Source organism: Sapajus apella, unplaced genomic scaffold, assembly GCF_009761245.1.
Source record: "Sapajus apella isolate SASKATOON/1434 unplaced genomic scaffold, GSC_monkey_1.0 scaffold3, whole genome shotgun sequence".
Taxonomy (NCBI): Eukaryota; Metazoa; Chordata; class Mammalia; order Primates; family Cebidae; genus Sapajus; species Sapajus apella.
Window position 1 is genome coordinate 5,689,718 of NW_022436943.1, and position 5,106 is coordinate 5,694,823.

Consider the following 5,106-nt stretch of genomic DNA (forward strand, 5'->3'; position numbering starts at 1 on the left):
AGGATTAACTATGACTCCAACTCAGTATGGCTGTAGCTGGCACCCCAAACTTAAAGTGGAATATCTTCAGTGACACCGCAAAGATAGAGGCAAGAGACACACAAATGTCTAGGCAGATAAGAGAGCAGCCCCAGAGAACCTCTGACCCACCCAGGTCATTGTGCACAGGGGCTTGCCAAAACATGCCCATGGTGAAAAATTCCATTCCTTCACACACGCACAGTAAGGAAAATAAATCATTGTAGAGTGGCTCAGACTAAGGGTCCACGTGCGCACTGGAAAGATGAGATGGAGCCACCAGAAATCCAGGCCTTATGCAGGGGAGGAGCCTGGCCTCTTTAGCTCCTGTGTGGTGGCCCGGTATTCAACCTGTGAGATGGAAACCTGTGTGCAGGACCCCTGCTCTTTGCTCAGAGTTTTCCTTTCACTTAATAAATTCTGTCCTCCTCACCCTTCAACGTGTCCACGTGGCTAATGTTCCCTGGTCATGAGACAAGAACCCAGATTTTGCTGAACTAAGGAGCAAAAACTCCTGCATCAACAGAATTTTAGGACCCTAAAATTCTGCCACTATATACAGAATCACCTTTGAAAGTCATGGAAACCAGTCTTATCGATTCTCTCTCACATTACAAACAGAGACATCGCATAATTTACACCTCAGGTCATTAATTTTTTTTTTTTTTTGAGACTGAGTCTGACTCTGTCACCCAGACTGAGTACAGTGGTGTGATCTCAGCTCACTGCAACCTCCGCCTCCCTGGTTCAAGTGATTCTCCTGTCTCAGCCTCCCGAGTATCTGGGACTACAGGCGCATGCCACCATGCCCAGCTATTTTTTGTATTTTTAGTAGAGATGGAGTTTCACCATGTTAGCCAGGATAGTCTCCAACTCCTGAACTCATGATCCATCTCCCTCGGCCTCCCAAAGGGGTGGGATTACAGGCGTGAGCCACCGTGCAGGGCACTAATTTTATGGGATAATAAGGGATATCATTTTAAAGGGGGAAAGGGGAGAGAAGTGAGATTTATATAGGCAAAGTTTGTGGAAGGATAGGGAAACAGGACTCAGTTCACATGCCTTTCCACCTTTGCTTGGCCCTCTCTTTTCCCACACCATCAGCCATCAGGGCCCCCTTTCCACAATGCCACAGGCTGTCTCAGCCTTTCTCAGAGTAAGGACAAGGCCTTAACAAAGTTGCCATCGTGTCCTCTGCAGCAGCACAACAGATGACTGAATATCCAGATCTAACCCAAGGACCCAAGGCCATGTTGCAGAGCATGAAATCTGTCTAACCCAGCAGCTGCCCAAAGACGCCAGGGTAACACAACCTTTAAGTACAGTGGCATTAACTCTCCATGGTTAAACTCTGAACAATGAAAAAATGACTCAAGATGATTCCAGTGCATGGTGATTCCATACAGCCTGTCTAGAAGACATAGCCCTTGCTTGGTCATGAGGTGCTCCTCCTTATTAAACTGCATCCAGATGGGTAATACATCATCTAGCACTTGCTTTTCTTCTTTCTCTATTTCACGTCCCTATTGGCCTTACTATTGCTGCCCTAGGATTGTACCTCCCAATAAATCCTTAGGCTATAACTTAGTTCAGGTTCCATTTTCTAGGAAACTGTGTTGAAATCACACTTTAAGTTAATCCATTTTCTTTAAACGACTTTTGTGAGCCTTTAACATGCTGACGTTCATTGTCAGTCTCCAAAATGGCATATTTTGTGCTACAACCAATTATATTTTCACAAAGAACCCTTTTTTGGAGAACTTGCAGAAATAGTGCTCCATGCAACAAAAATGTAAAGAAAGCCAATGCTGTAGATTTCCATAGCAAAATCATTATTATATGAATTTAGATATTCTATAAATTTAACCATGTCTTCCAAAACATACAATTAATAAATATAATAAAAGACATAAATAAAATCCTTATTCTTTAATTTAGGTTTTAAAATCAATGATACAAAATGGGGACTCTCTAGAGAGTCAGAGAATGTGAAAATGCTTCATAAATTGTAGTTACGGCCAAAAGTGGTGGCTCATGCCTGTAATCCCAGCACTTTGGGAGGCTGAGGCAGGTGGATCACCTGAGGTCGGAGTTCAAGACCAGCCTGACCAACATGGAGAAACCCTGTATCTACTGAAAATACAATATTAGCTGGGCCTGGTGGCACATTCCTGTAATTCCAGCTACTTGAGAGGTTGAGGCAGAAGAATTGCTTGAACCTGTGAGGCAGAGGTTGTGAATAGCCAAGGTCACACCATTGTACTCCAGCTTGGACAAAAAGAGTGAAACTCCATCACATACACAAAAACAATGCAGTTACACAATGTATTTATTAAGTCAACATAAAAATTCTTACTATGTGCCAAACAAAAGTCTAAGCCTCTGCATACCAACCTAAGTAAACATTATCATTCCCATCATATAGATGAGAAAATTGAGGCATACAGATGACACAGCTGGGAGTAGCCAGTCCAGGATTTGAATCCAACGCCTGCATTCTTAATCACTGCATTGTCATCTCTACAGGATGATTAGCTCATAAATTGCACTCTCCCCTAACGAAGACACAAAACATGATAGGATTTTTTGGTTTCTACCCAGCTCAATAGAGTATAAATAAGTCAGACTGTTGAAAGAATCCCAAAGCTTTGAAACAAGAGTCTTCCTCCAACACCACAGATCTTTACTACCCATCTCTTTAACTAATTCTGCCAACACAGCAAACTGGTACCAAAGAGGAACATCCTGTTAGGTAGGATTTGCGGTGATAGCTGTGCCTCTCTAGGCCATTGCCAGTCACGTGGCTTCCTGCAGCCGGAGATTCTATCAGCTTGGATCTACTCATAAATCTCATATGCCTCCATGTGTGTACCAGATGGGCAGGTAAGAGTGGAGCCCAGGGGAAGGAACCGTAAGGAAAATGAGCAGAAATGGAGAAAAGGAGGGGGTGCATTAAATCCAGCAGAATGTAGAACAAAAATCCCAGGTAGAAGAGAGAAAAAAGATTAGGAAGAGATCAGGTACATCTCCAAGGATGTAGGTATGTGATTTAAGGTAGTCAAGGGAAGCAGGTGTCAGAAGGAAGGACAGGACAGAAGGGGCTGGGGAACAGGCTATCGGAAAATTAGGTGCCTCTGCCTTGTACTAGTCCTCTGGGGCCACCATAACAAAATACCACAGACAGTGGCTTCAACAACAAAAATTAATTTTCTCACAATTCCGGTGGCTGTAAGTCCAAAATCAAGGTGTTCCTACTCCTGAGGCCGTTCTCCTTGGCTTGCAATGGTCAACTTTTCACCATGACCTCACATGGTCTTTTCTCTGTGCTCTGCATCCCCATGTCTCCTCCTCTTCTTCTGAGGACACCAGCCGTATTAGATTAGGACCTCACCCCATATGGCCTCATTTAATCTTAATTACCTCCTTAAAGGCTCTATATCCAAATATAATCACATTGAGGTTTAGGGGTTCAACATATGAATTTTATAGGGACACAATTCAGTCCTTAAAAGCCTTTTAAAAACAAAAATGTTTTGGTTCTACAAGAATCATAAGCACACAGCAGGAAAACAAACGAAGGTACAGTGTGGAGTCTCTGCTCATCTGTTCCTTCCTGTCATTTGTTTGTTTTAAGACTCATGTAACTTCTCTGTAATATAAGAATGCTGTGCTGGAGATGGGTAGGAAATAAAAACCTCACTAAGTAAAAAATGTTTCCAAAAAACTTGTGGAGAAGGGACTTCCTATCAGCCTCATCACCTCCTTTTTACAGCTGTATGTATAATTCTGAAATTAAATTGATAAATTATATAACATACATATGCAATTTCAGAAAATGGATATACTAACCATAATATAAAGGATAAATAAAAGTAATTTATATTAAAATGATTTGTATGTTAAGATGTAAATACTTATACATCACGATAGAAAACAATGAAATGTCTAATGCATAAGTCATACTGTTGAAAGAATCCCATTCACACTGAATGCTTGTATTTCAGTAAAGATCAGAGGACATTCTGTGTGCACACAGAAAAACGAAAGAAGTGGAGGGCGGATGGATACTAACATTTCTTATGATATATGTCAACCTATGGCAACTTCAGGTCTGGAGACAATAAGAAAAATGGAGGATCCTATCTGGAAGATCAAGACATTTGAGAAGTGACTGGGAAACAAGGTGATTTTTGCAGCATGCAGCAATTCTACACATTACAGAATATTGTGCACCCTGAGGTTCTGCCCATTTCATGTTAGCAGTGCTTTGCAATAATAATGCTCCCACAGATTTCCAAAATGCCCTCAGTGAGACTCACTGGCCTGAAATTATTTGCCCAGAAACAAGCTACCCTCTTGAATTTTGATGTGCATCCACTTGGACCATCATAAGTATTGGGTTTACTACCAGGAGTTTAGAATTCTTTATTTTTTTGGGTGAGGGGTCGAGGGAGGGGCTGATATGACTAAGTCTATTCAACAAGTACAAACTGAAAAGCTGGTAATCACACATTAATTACCATATGATCATTTATAAAACTGAAATGCTCAGGTAAATAGTCCTAGTCCCATTCTTTTACTAAATTGTAAAAGATAAACTTTGCCAAGAAAAATTCAGATTTACATATTCTGCTTCAAATCAGTGGGTAACTGCAAGTTTTCTCTATCTTTAGACACCTTGCAACACGAACCCTTTATCCTCGATTTTGGGAAGTTCCAAATATTAGAACCACAATTCTCATGAGGGAAAAATCTTAGAATGGAAAAGGAAACAAATATATTGAGTCACTATTATGCAGCAGCCTCTAACTAGCTTGCTTTACATATATTATCTCATATAATCCTTATTATGCCTGTATAATTTGGGCAGTATTATCATTGACATATTACCAAGGAAGAATCTGAGATTCAGCAAGGTTAAGTAACTTGTCCAGGTCAAACAGCCAGTTCATGGCAGAGCCAAGTTCCAGATTCCCATTCAGGTCAGACTCCAAGGCCAACGTTAACATCAACCATCACATTGTCACCAAGAAATCAAAGAAAAAAGAGGCTGATATATTTTTTACGTCCAATACATGTCATCTCTGG